At 36.7% G+C, this 17,979-nt stretch overlaps 1 protein-coding gene and 1 non-coding gene across 2 annotated transcripts in view; one reads left to right on the plus strand and one right to left on the minus strand.

Moving 5' to 3' along the window:
• OLA1 (Obg like ATPase 1) overlaps window positions 1–17,979 on the plus strand; it is a 196,264-nt gene that overhangs the window by 154,290 nt on the left and 23,995 nt on the right. The gene's annotated exons all lie outside the window — the stretch shown is intronic.
• TRNAP-GGG (transfer RNA proline (anticodon GGG)) lies at window positions 10,248–10,323 on the minus strand. Its single transcript has one exon. It is a non-coding gene; the product is annotated as a tRNA-Pro (tRNA).

A 17,979-nucleotide genomic window follows, 5' to 3' on the forward strand; every position in this document is an offset into this window, starting at 1 on the left:
GAACACTTCTTTAAAAAAAAAAAATTATTTATTTATTTATTTCAGAGACAGCGAGAGTCAGAGAGAGGAATAGATAGGGACAAACAGACAGGAACGGAGAGAGATGAGAAGCAACAATCATCAGTTTTTCGTGGCGACACCTTATATGTGCCTTGACTGTGGGCCTTCAGCAGACCGAGTAACCCCTTGCTCAAGTCAGCGACCTTGGGTCCAAGCTGGTGAGCATTTTGCTCACACCAGATGAGCCCGCAGTCAAGCTGGCGACCTCGGGGTCTCGAACCTGGGTCCTCCGCATCCCAGTCCGGCGCTCTATCCACTGCGCCACCGCCTGGTCAGGCAGTAAGAACACTTCTAACCAGACCAGTGGTGGTCCAATGGATAGAGCATTAATTTGGGGCACCGAAGACCCAGGTTCAAAATTCTGAGGTCACCGGCTTAAGCATGGGCTCATCCAGCTTGAACACAACAGCCTCACTAGCTTGAGCGCCAGGTCACTGGCTTGAGTGTGGGGTCATAGACAGGATCCCATGGTCACTGGGTTGAAGCCTAAAATCACGGGCTGGAGCCCAAAGTTGCTGACTTGAGCAAGCTCTCTCTGGTTCAAATGGAGCCCCTCAGTCAAGGCATGAATGAGAAGCAATCAATGAACAACAAAAAGTGCCGCAACTACAGGTTGATGCTTCACATCTCTCCCTTTGTGTCTGTCTCGCTTATTCTCTCTCTCTCTGCAAAAAAAAAGAAGAAAATAGAAAATGTGACAACACCCACTTGAAAAGAACTTAAAATTCTTATTCACATACATTATGATTAAATAGATGTTAAAATATATCCTAAATGTGTGCTAAAATTTTGAGGTTTTAAGAATGACCATCATGCCTGACCTGTGGTGGTGCAGTGGATAAAAGCGTCGACCTGGAAATGCTGAGGTCGCTGATTCGAAACCCCGGGCTTGCCTGGTCAAGGCACATATGGGAGTTGATGCTTCCAGCTCCTCCCCCCCTTCTCTGTCTCTCCCTCTCCTCTCTAAAAAAATGAATAAATAAATTAATTAATTAAAAAAAAAAAGAATGACCATTTATTTTCTAATTTGCTGTAATTTCTTATAGTTCAGAAATATTTTCAACTGCTATGTATTTTAAGCAACCTTTAATATTTGCAATTATATAGATTTATTTTGTACTTCTTTTTTTTTTCCATACTTACCTAGCAACTTGCTGATTTACAGTATCACTCAAAAGCATTTTTCTTTTTAAGTGAAAGGAGAGGAAATAGAGAGATAGATTGCCACATGCTCCCTGATGGCGATCCACCTGGCAAGCCTTGTCGGGGGCCAATGCTCGAATCAACTGAGCTATCCTTAGCGCCTAAGGCTGACACTCTGACCAGCCAAACTATCCTTAGTGCCTGGGACGTATGCTCTAACCAGTTGAGCCACTGGCTTCAGGATTGGAAGAGAGAAAGAAGTAGGAGAGAGAGGGGAAGGGAAAGGAAGGGATTGCCTCTCATGTGTGCCCTGACTGGGGATCGAACCTGGGACGTCCGCATGCGGCCAATGCTCTATCCATTGAGCAAACTGGCCAGGGCCACATTTTTCTTTAAACATTTTTTTTATATATGTCCTCAAAGAAGTGGACTGAACTTATACTAAGAATAGTAATCTACACTTGTCAAAACTTTCATGTTTTTATTTACGTTACTTCATTGGATCCTTAGACACATCCAAAGATGACCATTATGACATTGTTGTTATTTTGGCCTTAAATTGAATTTTACTAAAATGAAGCATTTTCATCGTTGGATTAAGCAATCTGCATTTTAGCTTAGGAGCGGGATAAACTAGCAGAGAGATAAACAAAAAATGTTTCCATTAATACAGGTAGGTACAAAGGTACCTTCTCAGTACTTTAAATAATATTTGTCATTAAAATCAAGAGGCGAGGCCCTGGCCGGTTGGCTCAGTGGTAGAGCGTCGGCCTGGCGTGCAGAAGTCCCGGGTTCAATTCCCAGCCAGGGCACACAGGAGAAGCGCCCATCTGCTTCTCCACCCCTCCCCCTCTCCTTCCTCTCTGTCTCTCTCTTCCCCTCCCGCAGCCGAGGCTCCATTGGAACAAAGATGGCCCAGGCACTGGGGATGGCTCCTTGGCCTCTGCCCCAGGCGCTGGAGTGGCTCTGGTCGCAACAGAGTGACGCCCCGGAGGGGCAGAGCATTGCCCCCTGGTGGGCATGCCGGGTGGATCCCAGTTGGGCGCATGCGGGAGTCTGTCTGACTGTCTCTCCCCGTTTCCAGCTTCAGAAAAATACAAAAAAAAAAAAAAAAAAAAAAATCAAGAGGAGAGTGCCTGACCTGTGGTGATGCTGGGGGTAAACCATCAACCTAGAATGCTGAGGTCATGGTTCAAGCCCAGGCTTGCTTGGTTAAAGCAAATATATGGAGCAACTACTATAAGTTGATGCTTCTCTCTCCTCCATCACCTGTGTCTGTCTGTCTGTCTCTCTCTCTCTCAAATAAATAAATAGCCTGACTAGGCAGTGGCACAATGGATAGAGCGTCCGACTGGGATGCAGAGGACCCAGGTTCGAGATCCCAAGGTCATCTGGTTTGAGCAAAGCTCACCAGCTTGGACCCAAGGTCGCTGCCTCGAGCAAGGGGTTACTCGGTCTGCTGAAGGCCCATGGTCAAGGCACATATGAGAAAGCAATCAATGAAAAACTAAGGTGTCACAACGAAAAACTGATGATTGATGCTTCTCATCTCTCTTCGTTCCTGTCTGTCCCTATCTATCTCTCTCTCTGACTCTCTCTTTCTCTGTCTCTGTAAAAAATAAGTAAGTAAGTAAATAAATAAATAAAATCTTAAAAAAATAAAAATCAAGAGGAACACTTCTGAGTTGGTGACCATGTGGAGATCCAGGGAGCATGGAGTGTCTGCAGAGGACATGGAAGTGCTGTGCCATTTCCCCAGACCTTGCCCTGTGCATCTCTTCCATCTGGCTTTTCCTGAGTGGTTATACCTTATAAAAAACAGTGTTTTATTAGGGGTGTGGGGGAGATATGGGTGTAGTCCTCAGTAATCCTGGATGATTATCAACATTCTTTAAATTCTTTAAAAATAACTGTATAGTCCAGCAATTTTCAACCAGTGTGCCATGAGAATTTTTAAAACTTCCAACACTGACTATTTAGTCAGGGGTCTTAGATTGTCAAATAAAAAAATGGCAATAGCCAACACAGTATTAGCCATCTGGTGTGAATGAATCAAAATTATACCTATTCTTTTTGTTAGATAGCCAAAAAATATATTTTTTGGTGTGCCACAGGATTTTAATAATTAGTTTATGTGTACCATGAGATTAAAAAGGTTGAAAATTGCTGGTATGGTCAGTAGAAAATATCTTAAGGTTTAATTCATTTTGATTTAATGGCTTACAGTATCGTCCTGAAGCACAGAGGTTGCTGGTTTGATCCTCAGTCAGGGCACATATAGGAGCAAATTCTCCTGTCTCTCTCTTCTGCCTTCTCCCATCCTCTCTAAAAATCAATAAAATAAACATTAAAAAAAAATTTTAAATGCATTTTCTAGAAGATATTTTTCCAAAAGAGCATATCTGGATGTTTGAAATATTAAGGTCACTAGTACATTTCATACACAATTTATATTTAAAATTGTTACCTTTTAAATTATCTATCTGTCCCCATCCTCCTATTAAATCCTCCTATTAAATGGCATTGACTTAGCTTTTTCTGTACCAAACTGAAAGATGTGTATAGCAAACTGTCATGTACTATTGAATTCCTGCTATGTGGCAGGCACCCTTTTGAGCTTACAAATTGATGAGATGGTAATAGAATAGATGAAACATGAAATCTTGCAAGTATTTTTGAAACAGATATTGTCATGTCCATTCTACAGATAGGGGTGTTGCAGAAATTACAGCATTATGTCCAGGTTCTTGTGACAGGCAAGTAGTGAAAATAGGCACGGCTGACTTGATGGTCCTGCTCCATGTGTAGCTTGTGTAGTCATGCAAGCTGTATTTGTGCATCTGCAGAAATCTTTGAAAATACTGCTTTAATTAATTTTATCTTAGCAAATAACATCTCCACCAAATTGTTGTCATTAAAAAAAAATAAACAGTTCTCAAGATGACAACTGTGCTTTTCTTAGGATAATAAACTTCAGCTGCTGCTGCTCTTGCCTTGCCTTGTAATTTTATTAACTATATAACATTGTTATAGCAGTATATTTTAGCACGCACTTTAGCATCTATTTTTAAACATATATAAAAATTTTGGTGAGAAAATACAATGGCTCTTATTAAAACTAAAACTAAAAATTGCATCATGTTGCCAAGTCTAAAGTAGTACTACAGAATAGATCCCAGAAACCATAGCTCTAACCACAGATTGGTTTTATATGTTAATAATATAATAAGCAGAATTTGCCTTTTTTCCCCTCTCTAACATACCATAAAATTTGTTAAGAATAATTCTTCACTCTGGGGGTGAGGGAATTGTTGTGTAAAGGAACAGGAAAATGAGAGAATATCATGAAATAGAACAGTGGCAGATAATTCATATGCCTAAAGTGTTATTGTTGTATTAGCAGTAGTCCACCTCAGTCAACACTAACACTTACCTATATGCCAGTTACATTTTTAGACTCCCAGCAGCCTTTAAAGTACACTGCTCACAAAAATTAGAGGATACTCCATCTCTTCATATTCATTTTGAAATATCCCCTAATTTTTGTGAGCAGTATAGGTACCATTATTATTTTAAGGAAGGCAGAGCAAGTATAGAGAGGTTGACCAAGATTACATAGCCAGTCAGTGGTGCCAACATTCAAACCTGCCGTGGCCAGAGAGCTCAGTTGGTTAGAGCACTGTCCTGATGCATCAAGCTTGCAGGTTTGATCCCCAGTCAGGGCACATACAAGAATCAGCCAATGAATGCATAAATAAGTGGAACAACAAATCAGTGTTTCTCGCTCTCTCCCCCCTTGCCTCTCTCTCTCCCTTAAAAAACAAAAAATTCACACCTAAGCAGTTTAAATCCAAAACTCGTGTGCTTTTCTACTATGCCATAGTACATTAACACTGGACCATTGGTGATGCTGGAAAGGTATACAAGGTCTGAAAAATAGGTCCTACCGTTGGCATATCACATCACCATATATTTTGTTTAGACAAGGTTTTGTTGTTGTTAAACAGTTCGTGCATTATAAAGTTTGAGATGAAAAATTCACTGTAACCTTGCCCTGGCCAATTAGCTCAGTCGGTTAGAGTATTGTTCTGAAATACCAAGGTTGCGAGTTCCATCCCGAGTCAGGGCACATAGGGAAAGTGACCAGTGAATGTACAGCTAAGTGAAACAACAAATGAATACTTCTCTCTCTCTTTCTTCCTTTCTTTGTGTCTCTAAAATCAATCAAAATAAAAGCCTATAAAAATTCACTATGATCTGATTAGAGAATGCCAAGTGAGATAATATAAAAATTATATCTAAAACTGTGCCTTTATTTTCATGGACTTAACCTCTGAAAACTATTTTCTAAACATGTTCTAATTTAATAGCCCTTTGTAGGGACAATTAAAATAGTTCATTTTATTTTCCCATAGAAAATACATATTAATCAACCCATTTTTAAAATACGTATTTTCTCCTACCACTTGGTTGTTTTGTTTCTGTGCTTACTTTTAACTACATAGTGATGTATGTCATTTCCTTGCATTTTCAGTAATTTAGATTTCTTTCAGAAATCTCCTTGGGAGTAAGGAATTATGTGTGTGTTTACATGGGTGCATATCTTTTTTTATTAGCTGAAGTACAAGTAGATAATTTGTATAATATTCTGTTTTAATACTATATTAGTGGGTAGCAATGAAAATAACATATATACATACATCTATATAGGTGTGTATGGATGCATACATACATCTATATATATGTATATATGTGTATTTATGTACACATACATCCAAGATCCAAGTGTTAGGCAAAATAATGGCTATCGTTTGTTGAGCATCTCTTATATACTGGACTTTGGGACACTTACATTTTTTTTTTTTTAAAGAGAGAGAGATGAGAAGCATCAGCTTGTAGTTGCGGCACCTTAGCTGTTCATTGATTGCTTCTCATATGTGCCTTGACCGGGGGGCTCCAGCCAAGCCGATGACCTTGGGCTTCAAGCCAGCAGCCAGTGGGTCATGTCTATGATCCCACATTCAAGCCAACGACCCTGTGCTCAAGCTGGTGACCTCTGGGTTTTGAACTTGGGACCTCAGCGTCCCAAGTCTGCTCTATCGACTGCGCCATGGTCTGGTCAGGCTTACATGTTCTTTATTTGGTTTAAGCCTCCTCACATTGTTTTTTGTTTTTTTTTTAATTTTGAAGAGTTTTATTAAAGGAGGAGATTTATTAAATATGCTGGCCACATATAACTTACATGGGGCAATTTGGAAGGCCCAAATCACATGTGTGTAAAATATTTCAGGGGTTGTTTATATACCCTTGATCACACATGGACGGGGGAGAGCATGACATCATGGCATAAGCTTACAACCTTTGTTTTCACCTATACAGGTTTGGGGAAAAGGATAAGGGGGCTCCTCACAATGTTGGAAGGCAGATATCTACCCATTTACTCAGAGCTTTATGAATAAACCTAATTAAATATTTTAAAGACTTCTTTTTACTCGAGCTCATGAGAGAAAGTATAAAACATTTTATTGCATTTATAGCATGCAAAACAAAGTGCACACAGTTTTCTATGTTAGTTGTATCATAGTGAAAATTACACAGGAACCTATACCAGCTAGAGAGCAAATATAAATGCAATGTTTTATATAAACAGGACTCAAGATAGCTTGTTTGGTTTCCTTATAGTCTTGTTTCCTCACTTGTCAGATAGAGAGAATAATAATTTTCTTACAGAATAATGAGAATTAGGCCCTGGCCAGTTAGCTCAGTCAGTTAGAGCGTCATCCCCAAATACCAAGATTAAAAAAAAAAAAAAAAACAAAGAAAAAAAAGAAAAGCATGCTACATAATTTAATAAATGTTTTATACTTTTTCTTATGAGTTCAAGTTGAAAGTCTTTAAAGTATTTATTTTAACCTAATCTCAAGAAATAAAGGATCACAATTTTCCATTTTCTATTTCTCCAAATGATACATATTTTTGTTTTTATAATATTTTTGTGTTCCGTCTTGAAATCTACAAAGATAAGATCACTTATATTTTTTCTCCTTTCAATGTATTTTTGTTTCCTGTCTCCCCTACACCAAAATAATTTTTTTTTAAGTTTGGGATCCAGTTAGAAATTTGTATAGAAATATGAGTACTAAACTTCATATTTGGAGAGATTTTATTTTGTGATTGTGTAAGACTTTTGAATGGAATTAGCAACACCTAGAAAATTTTGCTGTGTTTCTATTTTTGTTAATCAAGACTAATTCCTATACCTTTCCGACCCTAGCCAAATGGATTTCTCTCTAGTCTTATAAGCAGCTGCATTGTAACACTTACTATGTAAGAAAATCAATGGGTACAAGACAGTTCATAGATATAGACTGGAAATGAAAAATTTGTAATAATGTTTTTATTATTTAAAACTATTTTTTCTGCCTGACCAGGAGGTGGTGCAGTGGATAGAGCGTCGGACTGGGATGCTGAGGACCCAGGTTCGAGATCCCGAGGTCACCAGCTTGAGCGCGGGCTCATCTGGTTTGAGCAAAAGCTCACCAGCTTGGACCCAAGATCGCTGGCTTGAGCAAGGGGTCACTCGGTCTGCTGAAGGCCCGCGGTCAAGGCACATACGAGAAAGCAATCAATGAACAACTAAGGTGTCACAATGCGCAAGGAAAAACTGATGATTGATGCTTCTCATCTCTCCGTTCCTGTCTGTCTGTCCCTGTCTATCCCTCTCTCTGACTCTGTAAAAAAAAAACCAAAAAAAAAAAAAAACCAAACTATTTTTTCTGAGTCTTATTTTGATATTGTATAGAATAGTTAGTATAGAATATGTCTTGCATCATAATAGAACTTTACTTCAGTCCAAATCTGAGGTAGAGATGGAAGAGGAATAAAGAGACCAAGAGAAAGAATATGGAGAATATCAACAATTTGTCTTCTTTTCCTATTTCAGAGGTAAACATCTTAGTTGCTTAGACCTCTTCAAATTAGTACTTTTAAAAGCTACTGGAATAAATTGTTGAAGTCATACCTGGTTAAAGTTTTCTGATTAATTTTTTTTTTCAGAGACAGAGAGTCAGAGAGAGGGATAGATATGGACAGACAGACAGGAATGGAGGAGATGAGAAGCATCAATCATTAGTTTTTCGTTGCGACACCTTAGTTGTTCATTGATTGCTTTCTCATATGTGCCTTGACCATGGGGCTACAGCAGACCGAGAAACCCCTTGCTCGAGCCAGCGACCTTGGGTCCAAGCTGGTGAGCTTTGCTCAAACCAGATGAGCCCGCACTCAAGCTGGCAACCTTGGGGTCTCAAACCTGAGTCCTCCGTATCTTAGTCAGACATTCTATCCACTGCGCCACCGCCTGATCAGGCTCTGATTAAATATTATTAAGCAATCATGTTTCTACAATTACACACTTCATGATTATGATGTATGTTGGGACATTATTTTAAGTCTATTATTAACTAAAATTTATTTGAGTGGCCAAATGGATGTTTTAATGTGACTTGGTGTTACTTAGACATTTTAGATACCAGAATAGACTGGAAAATCCTATCAGCTTCACAATCTTGAAAAAGATAAAGCAATGGCTATTAAGCAGTCTTAGCCATATGCAGAGGAAGGTATGTGAGTGTGGCTTAGCTATAACAACTTTCTTACTGTGTATCACCTATAGAATTTTTTCCTATGAAATACTTAATGTTTATACATTTGTTATTTATAGTTATTTCCGTGTCCTGTTGACATCAGGGTTAGTGATTGTTGTATTGATAGTTCCTGACAAATAGAAATTATTAGATATGCTAAGCCATTTCTAACAGAAGATACAAAGTTTTGACTAATATGTATGGCACAGCAAGTGTCCAATTCTAAAGAGCAAAATAAATGCAAACCTCCATTATGGTGAACACAAACAGCCTGAAAGCAAGTTATCAGTAAGCAAATAATTGTTGAACTGTTATGAATGGAATAGGATGTTGAAATAGGGCATGATTGGCTGATGTTACATATGTCCTTGATTACCTTCCTTGTGCTTTTATCCTAATAAGTGACATTCTTTGTATTCCCTTGGATGGCTAGACAGTCTGACACTGGAGAAGAATAAATATTGCATGTGGTACACATTAAGCTGTCATCCAAGACAGCGTTTATAAAAAGTAACTGGAGAAATTCATAAGAAATTCTGCACTGCTACAGTTTCCTGGCTCCAGTCATAATTGTCAAAGTTCTTGACACATTCGGGTCTTCATAAATGATTTAGGTTTACAGTGGCTTGGTGTGTGCATAATTATTATGGATTTATATTTTTATATTGCCTTAGGATGTTAATGTTACCAAAATGTTGTATTTTATAATAATTTTAATTTTAAGGAATGTCTCTCTCTACATTAGTAATAAAGACATGTCTTTCATATTGTGGTCTTTTCTTTTTTTGAGAGAGACCTACAGGGATAGACAGGGAGAGAAATGAGATGCATCAACTCATAGTTGTGGCACCTTAGTTGTTCTTTGATTGCTTTCTCATACGTGCCTTGTCCGGTGGGGGGGGGGGGCTCCAGCCAAGGCAGCGATCCCAGGGTCATGTCTATAATCCAATGCTAAAAGCTGGTGAGCCCACACTCAAGCCAGTGACCTTCAGGTTTTGAATGTAAACGTAGGTCCTCAGTATCCCAGGTCAATGTTCTGTCCATTGTGCCACCGTCTGGTCTTTCATAAAAGGATTTTAGATAACTCATATATTTGGAAGGAAGAATGGGAATTTTTTTTTTTTCTGAAGCTAGAAACGGGGAGGCAGTCAGACAGACTCCCGCATGCGCCCAACCGGGATCTACCCAGCACACTCACCAGGGGGCGATGCTCTGCCCATCTGGGGCGTTGCTCTGTTGCGACCAGAGCCACTCTAGCACCTGGGGCAGAGGCCATGGAGCCATCCCCAGCGCCAGGGCCATCTTTTGCTCCAATGGAGCTTCGGCTGCAGGAGGGGAAGAGAGAGACAGAGAGGAAGGAGAGGGGGAGGGGTGGAGAAGCAGATGGGCGCTTCTCCTTTGTGCCCTGGCCGGGAATCGAACCCGGGACTTCCACACCCCAGGCCAACGCTCTACCACTGAGCCAACCTGCCAGGGCAAGAATGGGAATTTTTAAGTGCTTAGTTTATCTTTAATCTGTTAGTAGATACTGCTTGCTTGTGTTTAGTTTTAGCAAACAATTTTCAAAATAAGTATTTTTATTTCCCTTCTCCAGTAGTATTGGAAATACATCAAATAGTGGCCCAAATGAATATCATTTTTCAACAACTTCCAAAAAAACCCCAAATAACTACTTGATGTTTTATTTTAAGCTATTATATGCTTTTATTCACATACTTTTATAATTTTAATATTGTTCTTTGAGGCAGGGTAGTGTTTTAATTTTTCTAGTACTATTATCTCTTAAAATTTCATTTCAGAGGAAGATGGGTTGAAGATATATTGTACTAAAGTACACTTACCATATAAAAGAGGTAAATTATGAATGCAAATTTGTGAGCATTTTTAAGCTCCTCTTTCACTAAACTAGAACACTTCTTTTCATTCTATCTATATAATATGCCAAATAATAACTGAAGAATGCCCCTCCCCCAAGAAAAACCCATTTTTTAAATTTCTGTAACTTGGCACAATTATTGTTTCAAAGTAATTAGAATTCCCATTCTATAATCTAATCAAGAACTTAGCATAGCAGTCTATCAGCTGATTACTAGGAAAATGTGATTAAGTATCATAATGATTTAGGATCCAATACAAATATGAAAATAAAGTACAATGTTTTAAATTATGAGCCCTGTTTTGAGGAAGACAAGAGGCCAGTCAGGGTTTCTATGACAACTGTATATTATATTAGTTTTTAAATTATATTATATTCATTTGGGAGTGTGTTTTTAGGTAACTCTCTTTACTTTGAGATCTAAACCATCCATTCAGATTGAAGAAAGTTTTCTCCAGGTATAACACTCTTTGAATGTTACCTATAGCTTTTAACTCTCGAGGCCACTACAGAGCACAAAATATTTGCCCAACTGGTAAATTGAACTGTAAGTCCCACTGTGGGAAATTGCTTTGCTGTGCTCCAAACAGCAGTTATCTTAGTAATTGTACCTGAATTCTTTGTGGCTAATAGAGCATAGACATCCATTTTACAAGCAGAAAATTATTTCTCTTAAATACCTTTAATTATGAATCTCCCAAGTACAATGTGAATCAATAGACTATAGTGAGGCAGGAACTGCATCATTTTTAATTGTAAGTGCTGAAAAGTGAAATTATTTTTTCCTTTTAGTGTAAAACTGTACATATCCGACATTTCACATTCTAAACTGAAGCTCTCAACAAGGAGCTTATCAGAGCAAATTGTCTAGTCCATCCCCTTCCTCACTCAAAACCTAATGACCCTTTATCATCATGGTTTAGATTGCTGGACACAGATGTGAGAAAATACAAGTAATCTACAGGTAACTACAGTAGCTGCCCTGATGTTCTCAGAGAACTGACTGCTGGGAAGATAAAGAGCTTCCCACAGAGTCTGTGACTTTCTGGCAGCAAAGCACATCATGAGCTCATACATGAAGTTTTATTTGCTGAAGATTCACAATAAAATGCATTAGAACATTCAGCGGGGACTCTTTTTAGATGAGCACAGAAATTCTGGAGGGTTATTAGTTGAGGCACCAGTACATAGCATCACACTGAAATTTTTTTAAAGTTTAATAATATTAATTCTTCCTGTTGGCATAAAAGATTATGGCTACGGTGCAGCATTAATATTGAATTTTTTATATTTATTTAATCTACAGATTCTTATTTCTTTTTCTTCACAAAAGGCTGAGCATTGTGAAAAGTAGTTTAGCTATTATTTTTAATATGAAAGAGGAACAGTAATTTTTCAAACTTTAGTACTAAATTGTATTTCAAAGAACTTGTTTATGGCCAGGTGCTCTGCTTTTCTTAGCTGCTTAGATTGTGATCATTGAGGTAAATTCACTTATTTATTTGCATGCAATTGGAGTAATTTACCATGAAAAGGATGATTGTGGGTTTTTGGGGATAAAGGTACCTGCACCTGTAGCTTACTGTTAGTTTGACTATTATTTGCAGTGGTCATAGTTTCATGAAGCTTTAGAAAACTACAATGCAAAAATATTTGCCTGATTTTTTTTATGTTTGAAATGTTTCATTTTTAGTCACTGAATTTGGTTTAAGTTACTAGATTGGGGTGAATCAATATTAATTAGACTGAACTTCAGATGCATATCTCTTCAAAAATTATTTGCTTGTCTTATCTTTCTGAAAGCTAATTAATTGTGTTTCTGTAAAAATTGTAACTACTGGATTAGGAATAGTCATATTACTACCTTCATATGTCAAAATGAATTACAGTCCTCAAAACAGTTTTAGAAATTACCATTTTAGTTGCTGAAAGATAAAGATTTTCAACAACCATTATTGGTTAAGCAGCTGACAGCCGACTAAAAGGTACTTCATTCATCTTTATATAGTTGTATGGGTTATATACCTAACTTAACTGTTTTTCTTTATGGAAAATACTGAAATGCTCAAAAAACTAGAGAAGACATTAGCTTTTCTTTTTGATTAGGCTCCTACTCATATTTGCGTCAAGAATATTATATTGTTTTACTTTTTTAAAAAACAATTCTTTGCAATTAGAGTACCAAAATTACATCAAATATACCTGCAATCTGAAGCAATTAATTTACTGTTAAGTTTCAAGTGTAAATGGCCAATGAACAAGCTAAATTTTATTTCAGAAAAAAAGAAAGACAAATTATCCCATAAGTACTGCTAATTATTAGAATTTCTGTTCTTCTAATAGCAATTAGCATCACTCTTCTTGGAGATTTTTATCAGTGAAGATTTTTAGTTTACATTAATATATTTGAAATATTTGTAGTTGCATGGCTCAGATTACCGTAATCTTAAAAAAAATAGAACGTTGAAGAATTGTTTGAGGCAGTATTATGCATTAATTCTGTTTTTAGTTTGCTGTAAGATCTAAAGAAAAAAATGTATTTGTTTCCATTTAGCAGCAAATAGGAAACACAGAACTCAAAATTCTACAAAGCACATTTTCTTACCCTCTTCGTGTTTAAAAGAAAAGAAACTAGAGGAGCATGTGCAGTGTAAGATTGTTTTGCATTTTTGTTTTTACATCACCAGATTAAGTATAATGAAACCCATCTGCAAATTGTAAGAACTACTCGTTGGTTTTTGTCAAGGACTGTAGTATGTTTTTTCCTTTCTTTTTCTTCTACAGTTTTTTTTAATTTCTACAAGAAATATGGAAAATTAAAAACCTTGTCTGTTATAAAGTTTTGTTTGAGCTTTTTAAACCGAGTGATTAGCAGAAATAATGACCCTGTCAGCCTTAATCACATTAAAATGTGGTTAACATCATTTAATTTTTTCCACTTAATATGCAAAAATTTCCAGTAGATTTGCAGTGAAGGCCATTGAAATTCCATTAGAACAAGAATAAAAATTTCAGGCATCATTTATTCAGAGAAAGAATAAAGGTCTCGATTGAGAACTGCTGGATCTTTCTATTAGAGACACTATGAATCATTACATTGAATGTACCTTATGTTTCGATAGACCTGTGCCTAGCTTTTCAAATGGTTGAAAATCATGTTTTATCATTTTTATAAGGGGAAATAAACTAGATTGCATAATTTTATTAATGTCTAAAAGATTACTGGACATTTTATTTTGTACTCTGTTAACCTACTAAAATTTTGAGTGGAAAGTTGTTCATTTTTGCCTGCAAATCAAGAAAATGAAAAAATTAATTCTTTTAACATGGAAAAACTGCATAGCCAATCCACAAAATGTACATGTCGTGTTTTAAATAGTTATGTTGGTCTGTGCCAAGTAAGAAATTTAGAATTAAGAACCAAATGACACTCTTTCCCAAAGTTCATAGCTTATCATTTGTTAGGCTTCAACTAGTATGTTATTCTGCATTAACTATATGTATGAATCACAACTGAAGACCATTCTATGATTTCTAGTATTGTTTATTCTTTTATGGTCTTTTAAAATACTTATTTATTCTATTTTTATAGAGTAGAAATGTAGGAAAAGCCTAATTTTGTTTTAAGCAATTAAGAAATGCCCGCCATTTATATTTTGACGTTTGTATTTGTTAGTAGCCTGTGAAACTTACATTGTGTAGAATGTTTCTCTCCCATTAAAAAAAAAAAAAAGACTGTTGCTGTATATACCTGATAAGCAGAAATGGGTTTCTGGGACCATTCCTAACTCTCGGGTAATTAAGTAATTATACAGTGTTTTTTGTTTTTTTTGTTTTTTTTAATTTGTATTTTGTTCCCAAACCATTTGAACCCATTATATAATTACACTGTGTGTACCTTGTAATAAAAATACCATTGGAATATTCATCAGGTAGAGTGTTCCATGAATGTGCTTTTCAGAATGTATAAATTTCTCCATCACTGCTTGATTCTGTGTCTGCAGAAATCTAAGAACATTTAATTATTTGCTCCTGCTTTTTACCACACCTTTTCCCTTCACCATGGTAGGCTTCTGTGACCTCCTCAGAAACACCTTCTCTGACTGTCCTGTCCAGAATAATCCCCAGACTACCTTTTTTGTTCACAGCATCATGTATATTTGCTTCAGAGCACTTACCACAAGCTATATAATCTCACTTGTTTATCTTTCTGTTTCATAAGAATTTAAATTCCATGAGAATAATAACCATGCCTGTTTCGTTCATTTTGGCACTGCACTCAGTAAATATTGTTGATTGATTGAATAACTGACTGGATGAAATCAGTTGAATTTATTCCTTAGCAGTGACTTTTAGTCTTCATTAATAGAAGCATCTATTTCATTTGAAGTCAGTGTATTCTGTTTAGATTCATCTAAGATTTAGAACATTGTTGGTTGGTGGTCTGGTGCCAGTTCATGAAAGAGTTAACCACTCTGATGTATGAGGATTATAGACCCAATGATCTTAGTTGAATTCACTTGTGCTCAGGGTGATTTCTGCCTTAGCAGTCCTGAAATAATTCTCCTGTTTTCTCTAGTCCTTAAGTGTAAGAAGGTTGAAAGCCACTGATTTAGAGCACAGAGAGATGGACTCTATGCCAGGGGTCGGTGGATGTTGTCTATAATGGATGAGTTAGATAGTAGATATTTTCAGCTCTGAGGACCACAGTCTCCCTTGTAGCTACTCACCCTTGCTGTTATATGTCAAAGGCATCCATAGACAGTATGTAGACACGTGGGCATAACATGTGCCAAGCAAATTTTATTACGGACACTGAAATTTGAATTTCATATATAATTTCACTGTCAAAAATAGTCTTCCTTTTTTTTTTTTTTTTTTTTTTTTTTTTTAGAATTTAAAATGTAAAAATCTGCCAAGTTAGAAGCGTCTTCAAGTGGAAGCTTTGCTCAAAATTTTATTTGGGACATTGTGTAGAAAAGCAGGTCTCCTCAGAAAGGAAAGGATCCAAGAAGATCCTGTAATGCTCATACTAACCCTCATACCAGTTTACTGAAAATCAAAATGATTCACTTATACTTTCATGTAAAAACCATCTCACCTGTGGGCCATACAAAACTATGTAGTGGTTTACTGATCCCAGGTCTATGCACATAACCAAAGACTGCCTTTCAGTTGTGCACGTGATTCCACGTTCCCATTCATCAGTGCAATAGTTATCAATTTTTCCTTCCCTGGTACATGTTTCCCATCGGCGTGCAAGCATGCTGTTATTTCTTCAGTCTTTAGAACAACTTATTTTGACCCTGCTTGCCTTTTACACTGTAGCCCATTCTCTACTTTCTTTTCGGAAAAATGGGATAAGTATTACATGAAATTACCTATGTAATAAGCCTGTCAATCTCTCCTTTTAAAAGAAATGTGGTTGTATGGTAGTATTTTTATTAATTTTGCAGATTTCTCTTGTTTTAAAAAAAAAACTAGTATAAGAAAAAGAACAAAAGAAAACAAAAAAGAAAAACTAATATGGAAAATATACTGCTTACAAAAATTAGGGGATATTTTATCGCTTCATATTCATTTTGAAATATCCCCTAATTTTTGTGAACAGTATATATCCTGAGTAATATTTTTCCTCCAAACAATATTACCCCCGTGGGGAGGAGGAGAGGGAAAGGTAAAAAAAAAGGATGAAAGAACACTCCATTCTGTGTACCTGTTTATGTTTTTCTGTCTCTGCCCTTTCAGAATAAACTACTTAGAAACTTGATGACATTCTCTTCAGCATGACCTTGGGGTAGCAGGTATATTAGTCTTTCATTTGTAATCTCTTTACTGATTTTCTGTCTGCCATGACTCTTCCCTAGGGATCAGTAATTGAGTGTTAATTTTTTTCACTTGCCCTCTCTGTGCTTAATGCTTTCAACTCTAACCTGTGTTCTGTTTTTCTCAAACTTGAGCATGCATTGAACTCATCTGGAAGGTTTCTTAAAACACAGATGACCCCACCACCAGTGTGGGATTCAGCAGGTCTAGGTTGGGGCTGAGAACTGTCATGTCCAGCAAGTTTCTAGGTGCTGCTTGTGCTGCTGGTGCATGGATGTTACTTTGAGAAGCACTGCTCCCTGCTAATGAGTCACAAATCTACCATCTTACTTTTACCTCTTAGCCTTTTTCAAATTTCTTTATTCCTGACTGTCAACAAGAAAATTCTATTTGATTATTCCATTATTGTTATGAGATTTAATAGGTCTAAAACTAAATTTCTTATTTTTCCCTATACTGCATCCATAGTGGAATCTACTTTCAGATTATCCTATCTTTGTTAATATTACTAGCACTCTTTGAATCTTATAGGTTTAAGTTCTTCAAATCCTTTTACCAGTCTTCTTTCATACACCATAGTTACTTTATCACTAAATTCCATCTTTTTTCTTCTGAATCTGACCCTTATTCATTCTTTCCTCTACAATTAGACTCCTTATCAATCAAGGCTAAAACCTTATCACTTCGTTTTTAAGTTACATAGCGTTCTCTTAGCTTATCATCCTTGACTCTGTAGCTTCTTTTCATCTGCAGGGCATTCTGATTTGCTTTAAACCTGTTCACTCCGCCATTTTTTCAGTCCACAGTCCTTCATTGAAACACAGGAGAGAGTATCTTCACAACTTGGGATAAGCAAAGGTTTCTTGAATGAGAAACAAAGAGCACTAATGATAAAAGAAAAAAAATGGGCTTCATTATTATGAATAACTTCTAGTCATCAAAAATCATCATTAAGAAAATGAATAGACTTTTCAAATGAATTTATTTAAAACAGTAGATAAATGTAGCAGGCAATGTGTCAGGGTGGTAGAGAAAAAAACCCTTTGAAATGGGAATGGCAGCATAGGAGTAAATATTTCATCAGTTTTGTCTGTCCCGGTATGTCCAGGGAACAGGTTGTAAGAAGCTGCTGTTTATACCCAGAGCCAAGTAACAAGTGGTTCCTAGACTGACTGCTCTGAGTAATACCGAGAAATTATAGCAAAGGCAAATATGCTTTCTCGTGGTTTATCTCAAATATATTTCATATGTAATATCTGCAGCCTAAATAATGTTTTGCTCCTTCTTACAAACTGTGAGAATATCTTTGAGCAGTGATTTTAATGAGTAGGAAAACTTGCCATTTTTCTATACAGACAGAACAGTTTAAGGAGGAAAATAAAGAAATGCCTTAAATAAATTTTAAGTGGTTAATAATACTTAGACATGCCT

The sequence above is a fragment of the Saccopteryx bilineata genome, chromosome 5 (assembly GCF_036850765.1).
Source record: "Saccopteryx bilineata isolate mSacBil1 chromosome 5, mSacBil1_pri_phased_curated, whole genome shotgun sequence".
NCBI lineage: Eukaryota > Metazoa > Chordata > Mammalia > Chiroptera > Emballonuridae > Saccopteryx > Saccopteryx bilineata.